Source organism: Gigantopelta aegis, chromosome 5 (genome assembly GCF_016097555.1).
Source record: "Gigantopelta aegis isolate Gae_Host chromosome 5, Gae_host_genome, whole genome shotgun sequence".
Lineage (NCBI taxonomy): Eukaryota > Metazoa > Mollusca > Gastropoda > Neomphalida > Peltospiridae > Gigantopelta > Gigantopelta aegis.
The window spans coordinates 17,755,965-17,770,669 of NC_054703.1; the positions used below are offsets into that span (position 1 = coordinate 17,755,965).

The 14,705-nt window shown below is 40.9% G+C and overlaps 1 protein-coding gene across 1 annotated transcript in view; it reads right to left on the minus strand.

The window, feature by feature from the left end:
* Positions 1–13,897, minus strand: part of LOC121373332 — a 54,514-nt gene extending 40,617 nt beyond the window's left edge. The window contains exon 1 of the mRNA XM_041499904.1: positions 13,815–13,897. The gene's annotated coding sequence lies outside the window, so the exon portion shown is untranslated. The remainder of the gene's footprint in view (positions 1–13,814) is intronic.
* Positions 13,898–14,705: the final 808 nt, after the last annotated feature.

Here is a 14,705-nt window from a genome sequence, read left to right on the forward strand (position 1 = left end):
GTCAGCTTTTCACTTAAAGGCGCAGACCCTAGTTTTAACAAGTAAAAAATGGACACTAAGTTTAGATAATTTACAAACCTGTAACTCATTTGGATACAGTTATGATAACAGTGAAAGAAGAATCTTTGACGTTAAAACGGGAAATAATCTTTAAAATAGACTAGAACTCGCATTATGTACATAGTAGATATATCGGCCAAATGACCACATTCGTCTGACTTTGACACTTCACCTGTATCATACATCAACACGGTGCTAATTAATGAATCAAAGTAAACAATGTTTTAATCTACTGTCGGTCATTAGCTACCTACAAACGATCCCTGACTGTTTTTATCGATAGAAGCCCAGTGGTCACATCTCTACCCCTCCCCCGTCTGTCTCTTTGTCCCTCTTCCTCCTCTATATCTCTCTATTACTCTTTGGTCATCCCTCTTTCTCCCTCTCTGTCTCTTCCCATCTCTCTCTATATGTTTGATTTTATATATATATATCTATCCCTCTCTCCTCTTTGACCGTCCCTCTTACTCCCTCTTTGTCTCTCTCTTCTGCTCTCTCTCTCTCTCTCTCTCTCTCTCTCTCTCTCTCTCTCTCTCTCTCTCTTTATTTCTTTGTCTGCCTCCCCCCCCCCCCTCCCTCCCACAAAATGTTTCCAAATTTACCATAAAAGCAGGACGTTGTATTCAATAAATAGCAGTAAAAAGGACTGCAACAGCTGAAAAGTCTTCCCTGCATGACAACCAGGAGCATTGCCTTCAGGTGACCGACAGCAGATTAGTAACAAAAGTCCATAACAACAAAGACTTCAATGTATAATAGAAAATATACATTAATAATAATAAAAAACAAGCACACACGGTTCCTGTAACCACCCCATCAATCATAAGTGTTTGAAGCTGGCGAGTTTCCGTCTTCCACGACGGACGATGCATCACCAGGCGTCTCCAGTAGCCATCGGGGACAGAGACAAAGAGAGGAAACTGTCACATTAACCAGACTTTATGTGCAGTTGCATAAACCCAATCAATCATGGCGACTAGAGGTCTCACAGGGCAGTTTTGTTTAGGTCAGAGGTCTGCCTATGATTAGTCTATATGCATGCCATGGCGGCACCAGTATGAGATAATTGGAGAAAAATATACATTCGTATAAGTGTCATTAGCAAAACATCTCACTTCTGTCTTGGGTTGGCAGCTGAAATTCATGGATTGTTTGCCCAGGATAGCGTGCAAGAACATTAATTGTGTATGAGGAAGAACTCTTATTTGGTATTACTGTAGAAGTTCGATTAATCAGCATGAGTCTGTTTTTCTGTGTGATTCATCCGTTTATATAGAGTAAGACGTTCTTTGATGCCATATGGATTACCCGTCAGACAAACACACACACACACACACACACACACACACACACACACAGAGAGAGAGAGAGAGAGAGAGAGAGAGAGAGAGAGAGAGAGAGAGAGAGAGAGAGAGAGAGAGAGAGAGAGAGAGAGAGAGAGAGAGAGAGAGAGAGAGAGAGGATATTGTGAGAAAGAAAGAGACAGGGGTAGAGGGAGGGAGGATGGATGGATGAAGCGAGGGTATAATAAAAGGAGGGGAGAAGGATGCGAGAATTCCTATTTGTTGGCCGCAAATGTTTCATGTTTCACATCAGAGTAGACATCAAATAGTCAAAATCACCCGCATATCTAAACACTCCAGGTTATGGTTATGTCATGCATAAACACCCTTTTTGCTGGTCGGTAGCGATAGTCTATTATTCTAACATGGTGTTTCCAGTGTTGTTTTCTTCACACACATAACGTTCCAAATAATAACCGTTGACAGCAAAAAATTTTATTTTGTTTAAGCACATTGATTAATTAATCATCCGTTATTGAATATCAAACATTTGGTCATTCTGATTCACAGTGTTCAGAGGAAACCCGCTACATATTGTCCATTACACATGTCCCTCAATAGGTCAGAAGGTACTACACGGTTTGATATGACAGTTGTGGAACAATGGCTAGAGTGGTAAATAGGTCCACCAAAGAAATCTTTTCTACTGCACATCGCACGTCGAGCAGACATTCCGACACTGCTGAAAAGCCTCGTATAGTTTAGTAGATCTAGCAGGTTGTACTATACCAAATAAAATTCCATAGGCGACCACGTTAAAGTTTGTGTTTAAAAACGCTATATGCAATATATCAACCAAACAATGACCCATAAATATCAGTATTACAACCCCTACCTCAAAGTATTAACTGCAGAAAATGATACCTTTCATGGCTCATTTTCGGTATAACCAGATGTTTCTACAACACACCTAGTGTCGCACACAATTTGAGTACCTCTTTTTACAGGTATCCCATACATGTTTCAAGCACAAAGCTACTTGACACAGTGGTACTAGATGAAACAAAATTGCATACATTTTTAGCCAAGATGAAACTAACTTTTTTGTACAACCAACACACTCACATTTATAACCAACCACAGGACTTGTGGTGTTAACTTCTCTATCAAATGTTCGGTGCATCACGAACTTTGACCCAGCCAGAGGTTATTTTGTTTACTACTACCAACAAGGAAGGAAGGAAGGAAATGTTTTATTTAACGATGCGCTCAACACATTTTATTTACGGTTACATGGCGTCAGACATGGTTAAGGACCACACAGATATTGATAGAGGAAACCCGCTGTCGCCACTTCATGGGCTATTCTTTTCGATTAGCAGCAAGGGATCTTTTATATGCACCATCCCACAGACAGGGTAGTACATACCACGACCTTTGCTATGCCAGTCGTGGTGCACTGGCTGGAACAAGAAATATCCCAATGGGCCTACCGACGGGGATCGATCCCAGACCGACCGCGCATCGAGCGAGCGCTTTACCACTGGGCTACGTCCCGCCCCTGTACTACCAGCGAGAGGCAATGTCACGTGGTCCCGCTGATATAATCCTGTTACGTCTGCGTATGAAAGAACATTTCTTGGACATATAACACCTCGAAAGTCGTGTGTTTATAAGGAGGTTGCGAGACCTCGACAATCGATAATTTACTAACGCATACACCAAATGAGTTATTACGACTACAACACGATATGACATAATTCGATTTCCAGAATGCCTATCCGATTAGCTATCTATAGCGATATCAATTATGATTCGTAGTAGCAATTTAAGAAGGGCCAAGGAACCGATGACGTCAGCGCAACGCCATTTGGATCGAAGACTGTAAGAGTAGTCGATTGATACCATTTTTCTCTCATCCTTAATACACTTTTTTCTATCCCATATGCCCGCATACGATAGAGTCTTATAGTCGTAGATATGAAACGGGAGAAAATGAGAATGTGCTGGAGTTGTTGAATAGGTGTGTCTTTCATTATACCCATTTCCTTTCTTTTCCTTCACACGTAGCCTAGTAGTAAAGCGCTCGCTTGATGCGTGGCTGTGGTATGTGCTATCCTGTCTGCGGGAGAATGCATAAAAAAGATCCCTTGCTAATAATGAAAAAATGTAGCGGGTTTTCTAAGACTATATGTCAGAATAACCAAATGTTTGGCATGCGACTATTAATAAATCAATGCATAAGAACGCATGCAACGACTTGCAAGATATATATATATATATATATATATATATATATATATATATATATATATATATATATATATATATATATATATATATAAATGGTATCCAACGGACGTAAGTGTAATATTATTCTATATCATACATTTGATTCCATTTTAACTTTATTTTTGCGCTTATAAACAACATTGACCGAGACTTCGGCTATCTGGGCTCTCGGTCCGTGAAAGGGGTTAATGGTTATTAGATCTACCGGCCTCGGTGTTGTTTTGGTTAAGCCATCGGACATAAGGTTGGTAGACACAGGGTTCGCAGCCCGGTACCGGCTATCACTCAGAGCGAGGTTTTACGACTCAGTGGGTAAGTGCAAGACCACTACACCCTCTTCTCTCTCACTAACCACTAACCCACTGTCCTGAACGACTCACTGGGTAGGTGTAAGACCAATACACCCTCTTCTCTCTCACTAACAACTAACCCACTGTCCTGAACGACTCACTGGGTAGGTGTAAGACCAATACACCCTCTTCTCTCTCACTAACAACTAACCCGCTGTCCTGAACGACTCACTGGGTAGGTGTAAGACCACTACACCCTCTTCTCTCTCACTAACAACTAACCCGCTGTCCTGAACGACTCAGTGGGTAAGTGCAAGACCACTACACCCTCTTCTCTCTCACTAACAACTAACCCACTGTCCTGAACGACTCACTGGGTAGGTGTAAGACCAATACACCCTCTTCTCTCTCACTAACCACTAACCCACTGTCCTGAACGACTCACTGGGTAGGTGTAAGACCAATACACCCTCTTCTCTCTCACTAACAACTAACCCACTGTCCTGAACGACTCACTGGGTAGGTGTAAGACCAATACACCCTCTTCTCTCTCACTAACCACTAACCCACTGTCCTGAACGACTCACTGGGTAGGTGTAAGACCACTACACCCTCTTCTCTCTCACTAACCACTAACCCACTGTCCTGAACGACTCACTGGGTAGGTGTAAGACCAATACACCCTCTTCTCTCTCACTAACAACTAACCCACTGTCCTGACAGAGAGCCCAGACAGCTGACGTGTGTGTCCAGGACAGCGTGCTTGAACCTTAATTGGATATAAGGACGAACATAATTTGAAATGAAATCTTACATCTTGGTGAGCGAGAGGTCGGCGTCACGACCTAACACTTCGCACGTTTACTGTTACTCAGCAATGGAGCCGGTATAGGGATACGAACCTGGAACCGATGAACTAACCACCAGGCCACCGGGTCTGGTACCATCGTTGTAAATGATATCAGTTCTAGTGATGTGGAAAGTGCATTTCATAAACCTCTCGCAGATAGCTTGCCATTTTAGCCCGAAGCACCAGCGATGTCAAACGATAAGGACCGTTCTGAAATCACTCCAATTATCTCCCTTGATCGATATCTGGAACGACTCATTACGGCGCGCCGAGCACTTCCGGTTGTACAAGTCATCCAACTAAATCCGATATCGAGCCGACGCTCTCTGACAATTTCAAACATTTATCATTTAAAGGACAACGCCAAATATTTACCTTGTTTTACCGATCAAACCTCTTACTTTCATTTAAGTATCGCACTGAATACATTGATAAACACATTTTGATTTAAAGTATTGCTTTAAATATTTATATATTTACATAGAACCATCAACACTTTTATCTTAAATAAGTGCCGGAATAAATATTTTGAAAACTATTGCCTCAAACACACACACACACACACACACACACACACACAGAGAGAGAGAGAGAGAGAGAGAGAGAGAGAGAGAGAGAGAGAGAGAGAGAGAGAGAGGGGCAGAGGGAGAGATCGGGGAGGGAGATAGAGAGAGGAAGAGAGATGGAGAGAGAGGGATAGAGAGGGATAGAAAGTATTACAAAGATGGCAACAGATCTCAATGCTAAATGAGTAGAGTAGAATAGAATAGATGTTTAACGACACCCCAGCATGAAAAATGCATCGACTACTGGGTGTCAAACTATGGTAAATGCAAAACATTAAGTGGTATGCTAAATGAAGGCAACTGAGTAACAGTGTTAACACATACGTTTCTTAAATCAATAGGTCTGTTTTTATTTTGCTTTATTAAATCAGGTTTTAACATGGCGAGGTGTAAAGGTAACATTAAACATTAAGCATCCATTACTGATCAGACGCAGTATCCCCAATCTTCAAAGTGAAAACACACCAACACGCTGGAAACGCACCGTGTTGACTTATCGACTGCCAGGAAAAACTACAATGGCGCGATAATTAGGAAATAACGAAAACCCGTCAAGCTGTGCTCAATATCGACCGATCTCGTCCACGCCTGGCCGTACATATATTGGTCCAGCCCTCGTCTTAGGGAACAAAACCCGTTATTTGCCTTTAGGCTGTTAATGGACGCGAAATCCGACTTTCTGCATCATTACAGCCCTGCATATAAGGGGATAGGGGAGGGGTGGTGGGCAAAGAATTCGTTTGAATTATCTCCTCCTGGCTAATTAAGCACGAAGCTGTGGAATTATTCTGCAATTCACCGCGGACATATTCCTATTAGCCAGATTACTTCTAATCAAGCGGTCAGATTGGTTTCCAGTCGCCCGTCTACCAAAGTCTTACATGAAACAGCTAAGGCGTATCATTCCAAAGCTGAACGGTGCATCACTAACATGGCGCTCTACGCGATAAGGAGGAAAACTAGATGATGGTAATACACGCGGTTATCGAGGTTACTGAAAGGACAACCATTCGATTGCAATTTTCAGTGAACGTTGCCAGTCTTTGTAAATGAAATGAGCCGATTTGCAAATAAGAAAGCCTTGATTGAGAAGGATTCTTGGACAGAAGATAATTTCCAAATATTTGCACCGTTATCTCGACTGCAACAAGTAGGGCTTACGTCTTACATAAATCTAGTTAGAATGTCAACTAACTGTATTCTCTTGATATTGGGAGTACGGCTAGATACGGTTAGCAGCAGTTTGTCAAGTGTGGACAACGAACGGCTGCCAGATATTGTGTCTAAAATACACCTATTGTCCTACATCTGACGAGACGCCGTTGAGCTATTTCTCGTTACAGCCAGTGCACCACGACTGGTATATCAAAAACCGTGGTATATGCTGAACTGTGTGGGAAAGTGCTTATAAAAGATCCCTTGCTGCATTGGGAAAAAATGTAGCGGGTTTCCTTTGATGATTACGTATCAGAATTACCGGTGTCCTCCCATTTTGCCTACAGCCCACTTTGCCTACACTCAGTTTGCCTACCACCCAGTTTGCCTACACTCAGTATGAAAAGATGACATCCCCAGATAAAAGTGGAAGATTCCATGTAGGGTCCCTATGTATAAAACTAACATTACACAACAAAACCAATTAAACTATTAAAATGAGATCATTAGACTAATACTAATCACCATAAAGAGCATGAAATCCCCTTTGCACAACTAAGCCCCAATTACATTACTTATGCTCATTATAATCTTAATTGTCACATAATACCATGTTTTTATATTGGTTTGACACATAAAATAATAGGGATTGTCCCACTGGGGTTGTCACTGTTTCATATTGTAGGCAAACTGAGTGTAGGCAAAGTGGGTTGTTAGGCAAACTGAGTGTAGGCATACTGGGTTGTAGGCAAACTGGGTGTAGGCATACTGGGTTGTAGGCAAACTGAGTGTAGGCAAAGTGGGTTGTAGGCAAACTGAGTGTAGGCATACTGGGTTGTAGGCAAACTAAGTGTAGGCATACTGGGTTGTAGGCAAAATGGGTGTAGGCAAAGTGGGTTGTAGGCAAACTGAGTGTAGGCATACTGGATTGTAGGCAAACTGAGTGTAGGCAAAGTGGGTTGTAGGCAAACTGAGTGTAGGCATACTGGATTGTAGGCAAACTGAGTGTAGGCAAACTGAGTGTAGGCATACTGGGTTGTAGGCAGAATGGGAGGGAACCCAGAAAGACAGTCAGTCAGTTTTGGTTAGGGGAGTTGGGTTTCTTTTTGTATCGTTTGTGATCGTCACTAAAATGTAACCTTTATGTTAGTAAATGTGAAAAGGATGAATGACTCTAAAGGTCCTCTCGTCAGTTAAAAGTTAAAAGGGGGGGGGGGGGATGCCGCCTCCCTAGTGCTGGAACAAATCCTTAAATTCGGGCAAACACGATAGATATATTCGGGCAAAATGAACTTGCCCAAAACCTTTTCGCCATGTATTTCCATCATTTTACCAACAACATTAAATATAATCCATGTAAAAATGAGTAACGGTTCGTTTGCAACCCTATATAGCTATTTAGGAGTAATGTTAATATAAATAAATATTGTTATCCAGATTCGGGCGTTTTCGTTTAATTCGGGCAAAAATCACTCAGCCTTCCACCCCCTACCCCCCCTCCCCCTCCCCACACACACACAAAAGAGCCCGTACGCCTATGACGCGAACTAGTCGTTGGAGAAGACTGATATTGATCACTTGAATCTTCTCTAGCCCCACTCTGTCTGTTTGTTCAAGATGCTTCTACGCCTAAACAATTTAACCAATATTCGTGTAAGATACAGGTTTACAGTTCCCTGCTTGCAATATTATTGTCTGCATATTCGACTGTGCACTGAGAGGTCACTTTGTTAAGTGAAACTTGAGACAGATGATCAAGGCCTGTATCGGCGCGCTGTACAGTGACTGTCCTCCTACAGGCGGACCTGGAACCATATGTAAGGGTCAGACGAGCTCTCCTCTGTAGACAAACTACCCAGCAATGGTTAAAGTTTTATTTTGTTTAACGACACCAGTAGAGAACATTATTTAATCATCAGCTATTGGATGTCAAACATTTGGTAATTATGACTCGTAGTCATCAGAGGAAACCCAATATTTTTTTTCCAATAGCAGCAAGGGATCTTTTATACGCACTTTTCCACAGACAGGAAAGCACATACCACGGCCTTTGATCAGCCGTGCTGCCCTGGTTGGAGTGAGAGAAAAAATAATCAGTTGAATGGATCTAGGTTCTTGTGGAAAACAAAAGGCAATGATTTTGTCTGTTTGCGCGTATAATAACCTCATCACATTTCTTAAAGGCAATGAGCCTAGTGATGACATACAGAAAATGTGACTGGAAATGTACGCGTGTACTTCCTGGTCCTAATCCACCGATCTACTATTCCACCTATCCTAATGATTAGTTAGCATTGTTATAAGCTATTTTTCACTGTTATAATTGTTTTACGATCAAAATACACCTTTAATGTCTTTGGAAAATACGAAAACCCCCACCCGAAAGCAAAAACAAAACAAAATAAAACGCAAACCCAAAACTAACAAGGAAAACAAAAATATCACTCACTTTTTCGACAATGTTATCTCAGAACAGCCGACACAACAAAGTGTGTTTCGTTTGTTACCAGCTAGGAACTGAGAGCAGGACAACATAATTTTATTACTCTATAGATCGCGGAATCGGCTTAAACTAGTCAGGCAATTTTCACAATAGGTTTAATCAAACATACGGGTTCTTTCGTCGCCAAACCGGAACCGGTTAATTAGAGCCTAATTGACGCAATCAGTCTACACCGGCCGGCGGCCATTAACCCGCCATTAACCCGCGTCCAGGTTTCTACCCGTAAAGGTTGTTAAGTCGTAAAAGTTGATTACTAATATGCGGGTGGCAGGTTCGACATGCACTTGCCCGGTTCTTGTTGGCAATAAATAAAGAGACCATCAAAGTATCCCATATAGAGGCGCGGCCAGAGTGACACGTCAGTTATATAACTACTGAAGTGTAAAGGACGCTTTGTCGTCGTCAGTGGTTTTGTGTGGTTAGACGAAAACAAAGGAGGAAATTAAAACAACAACAAACAAAACGAATGAAATATAAGAATACTTAGATATAACTGACTATGAAAACCCCCCACAAAAACAAAACAAATTGCTACCCCACCCCCGAAAAAGCCACAACAACAATATACAAAAAACGAACGAAAAACAACCACCTGAAAACTGATGTGGAAGTTAAAACAAACAAAAAACAAATAAACAAACAACAACAAAAAAACATAACAAAAAAACCACACCCGGAAATGTAATACCGGCCTCGGTGGCGCAGTGGTTAAGCCATCGGACTACAGGCTGGTAGGTACAGGGTTCGCAGCTCGGTACCGGCTCCAACCCAGAGCTAGTTCTTAAGGGTTCAATGGGTAGGTGTAAGGCCACTACACCCTCTTCTCTCTCACTAACCACTAACCAAATAACAACTAACCCACTGTCCTGGACAGACAGCCCAGATAGCTGAGGTGTGTGTCCAGGACAGCGTGCTTGAACCTTAATTGGATATAAGCAAAAAAGAAAGAAATGTTTTATTTAACGACGCACTCAACACATTTTATTTACGGTTATATGGCGTCAGACATATGGTTAAGGACAACACAGATTTTGTGAGGAAACCCGCTGTCGCCACATAGGCTACTCTTTTACGACAGGCAGCAAAGGATCTTTTATTTGCGCTTCCCACAGGCAGGATAGCACAAACCATGGCCTTTGTTGAACCAGTTATGGATCACTGGTCGGTGCAAGTGGTTTACACCTACCCATTGAGCCTTGCGGAGCAGTCACTCAGGGTTTGGAGTCGGTATCTGGATTAAAAGACCCACGCCTCGACTGGGATCCGAACCCAGTACCTACCAGCCTGTAGACCGATGGCTAACCACGACGCCACCGAGGCCGGTTGGATATATTTAAGCACGAAAATAAGTTGAAATGAATGAACGAAATGTAATAAAAAGCGAATAAATCCGACCGGAACTGGGTAACGTATTGAAATTTACCAAACAAATACAGAAACGAAGTAATTATGAAACCAAAAAATAAAATAAAATAACATGAATGCAATAAAATATATTTAGAGCGACCAAATGATGATTTCTTTCAAAGAAATAATAATAATAGTAATACAAATAATTAAAATAAATAAATAAATAAATAGCGAAGGAAAAAAAATAGCCCAGGGAGGTTAAACGGAGATAAAGACTAAATTAAAGAAATAACTAAGAAACAAACAAAAATGATAAAGAAAACAAACAGTGAACAAGACAGAATAACTGAGAAGAAAGAAAAGAAAAAAAACTTTAGTAAAAACAGAGAGATGGAAAAAACCGAAAGACATCAAAGAAGACGAAATTCCTACTAAGTTCACACACACACACACACACACACACAACAAATGTCATTGGTGTCGACAATGAAGACACGCTGAACTCTTGAGTATTCCTCATGATTTACACAACTTCACACTGTGGCGTACAAACCGGTTATACACTTACACAAACTACTTATTGTTCCCCTCGTCAGAATAACTACTGAAAAAAGGCCCTCGGCGAAAAGACCGCGCAGGCTTCTAGACCATTAAGTAAAGTTTTATGCATCGCGTATCTTGACCTCTGAAAATAACGATCAATTCATTCACTACCCAGACCCCGGGTATTGAGACTTTCACAAAGCCCATCTCGGGAATATTGGGTCTTTCCATAGATTGTATTAAATTTGAAGTATTGTTATGGCCAGGTTTCCAGCCGGTTTTCTGTACATAATTATATGTGTTGACAATGAAAAGAAGTCTTTTTGTCAAATGTTCGACAACCATGAATACGCAGTTGGTCGACTTTGGCGCCAAGATATATAACAGCCACTTCGAAGCCATGGCAGTTTCTAAGTTTGGGAGATCCTGTGTTCAATGCTCAGTACCGGTCCGAATTAAAATATTTGTTTTCACACAGACTAGGATCACACGCAGTCAGTCTAGGATCGATCCCTGTCGGTAGATCCATTGAGCTATTTCTCGTTCCAGCCAGTGCTGCACAACTGGTATAACAAAGGTCGTGGTATGTACTATCCTGCCTGTGGGATGGTGCATATAAAATATCCCTTGCTGCTAATCGAAAAAGTGTAGCCCATGAAGTGGCGACAGCGGATTTCCTCTCTTTATATATATATATATATATATATATATATATATATATATATATATATATATATATATATATATATGTGTGTGTGTGTGTGATCCTTAACCATATGTCTGACGCCATATAACCGTAAATAAAATGTCTTGATTGCGTTGTTAAATAAAACATTTCTTTCTTTCCTTCTGCAACAAAAACTTAGATACCCACATATGCTACACCTTTATCCACCCGCCTGTCAACACCCCCAAAAACCACCCATTTTTATCGTGTTATCCCCACACGTGAACACGTAGGGAATATATACTAGTATTACCGAGTTAATACCAAAACATAACAGCAGGATGAGCCTGCCAGTCATGATTTCTTTCCTGTTTATAAAAGCAGCAAAACCTTTTCATTAGCTAATCCGGGGTCTTAATACCAAGGGCTCTAAAGGGCTTATCTCCGCCAATGAACGTCAGGGGCAGCTAAGTCACCCCGGCATGCCACTGTCGACCAATTACTGTCAATAAACAGCGCATTAGCGTGCTAGTTCTGTCAACACTCGTCTTCTTATCAGTACTACAAAATTATATTTCTACAATTGATGTCAATCCAAAGGGCGGCCATTTTGTTACGCATAACGTGTGAGTTATTGGGTACAGACGTACTACTTTTAAAGGTGCCATCTCGCCACCGTGTTCTATAATATATTCTGTTTACTAATGAAAATTACAAGCAGAGGAACAATTTAATAAAGTATATCTTGTGTTTTAGCTCCACCACTTATTGTCAACTGCCTGGATACAGGTCGAATTCGATTACCAATTTTACCTGGCCAATATACAACGGGAGACATTATAATCTAATAATGGAAACAGACAATGTCACATGCAGTTTGGCAATAAGGAGAAGACAATTCATATATACTAGTATCTTTCGCACTGAAGCTGTATTTAAATTATTTGAATACGACCTCGAATGTGAATCAAACCTAAGTAACATCGCAAAATGACCGGTAACAGTAAGAAACACAAGTTGGTGATCACGTTTTGACGTTTAGATGTACACTATTCTACACATTGCCCCCTTATATCGCTATTAATTACAATATTTCATAGCAGAATACTACATGTATGTTTCAGAACATTGATTCCCGCAATGGTTACTTTAATCATACTATTTTTACACTCGACACCTGGGACAGTACTTATAAAACTTTTAAAGTCCAACTTAATCTCTAATGACGTCACACGCATACAATTTTATTTGCGTGGCGTTGTCATGACAGTAGTGTCTCAGACTCTATTAGAGTCTCGAGTCTGGACTCTAAATATTTTACAAACAATCAGGCCAGGAGTGGATACAGAATTTATCTAAGGTGTGGGTGAAAGCAGAACAAAACAAATGGCACCAGCTTTATTCTAAAGTACAATATACAGTAAAGTGTTAAAGTATTATATACACGGCAATTTTATCAAAAAATATGATATGAGATTTTAATAAATAAACTGACTATAGGCAATCATTAAACATGGAAGTTTCGGTGAACTCGGACTGCATGGCTTGGATACGCTCATACAACACGAAAACCCTGGATCCACACCAGTTAATCAGAAGACCAAGCTATGAGTGTATATTACGTTGAGACAAACTTAGACAATTATACAAATTAAACACAGAACATGTTAAGTCTAAAATACTTGATAAAATAACATTGTTTTTTGGGTTGTTACTATATTTACTGTCATTTTAAGTTTTGTTTTTGTTTTCATTTTTACAAAATTACATCTTAGTTAGTAGAAAGGTGGGAGGCAACTGGTATATCTAAGGTCATGGTACGTGCTATCATGTCTGTGAGTTGGTGCATGTAAAATATCCCATGCTACTAATGGACAAGTATAGCGGGTTTCCTCTTTAACACACTATATGTCAAAATTACCAAATGTTTGACATCCAATAGCCGATGATTAATAACCGAATGTTCTTTAGTGGTGTCGTTAAACAAAACGAATTTTAACCTTTATATGTTTGACATGATTAATTCGTCAGTATCTTGATCTATATGGTATCTCGAGTAACCTCTAGCCCCCCCCCCCCCCTACAGCCTATTAATAACGGGAGGGCTAGAGTTGCATGTAACTCGAGCTGCTGCAAAATATATGTTGTCATCAAACAATAAATACGAAGTAAGAATAGCTGAAAATTGTACGACAACTCGGACTGTCTGAACACAATCTAAAATGTAAACTAGAATGAAGATAACGAATACTCACATCACAACATGATATGAAAGTTCCCACACAAAAGGTATATCTTCTGGTATGTCAGTGGTATGTCAGCCACATTAAGAATACACACCAACACAAAAAACCATACCACCCGATCTATTAGTTAACTCGTGCTTATTTCCGTATAGCACCACCCACTTAATTTGAATATATAGCCCGATTGTCTAATAGTGTTTCTTAAGCGTGCTACTTAAGGCGCTTGGTAACACGAGATTCTGTTCCAGGATTACGTAGAACAATTCTACCCTGTTAAATACACCCCTCCCTCGTTCACTAATACGCGTAGCCTGGCTGCTTAACAACCCATTTCATTGGAGTGCTTTCTATAGAGCTTTGTATCACAGAGTTTTTGTCAGCGTAATGAAATTCTACCTTGCGTAGTGAAGCAAGTCCTCAAGAGATGCATTCTGTTCTGGAGTTATTGCTCTTGATTAAGTAGATTTAATGTTCACAAAACACTGAACGAACCGAGTGTCGCTCGAGGTGAGAGTTGTCCGTATTATAACATTTAGTGTCCCACCATCGAATATCGCTGTAAGGGCACTCGAGTCGGACAAAGAGGTTAACACCAGACATGGTTAATGCTTGTTTATTACCGCGAGAGGGGAACCCGATCATGTTGGAGTACCCGAGAAGGAAATACCAGGCGTCACTTCAAATATACAATCCGCTAGTGATCGCAGGGTGCGCAGTCTTCAAGAGCCAACAAAGGGGTATTAAAGGGGTAGGTATGTGCTGGGGAGGGTGGTGGTGGATGTAATCCGCTAGTGATCGCAGGGTGCGCAGTGTCTCCACGAACCAACAAACGGGTATTAAAGGGGTAGGTATGTGCTGGGGAGGGTGGTGGTGGATGTAATCCGCTAGTGATCGCAGGGT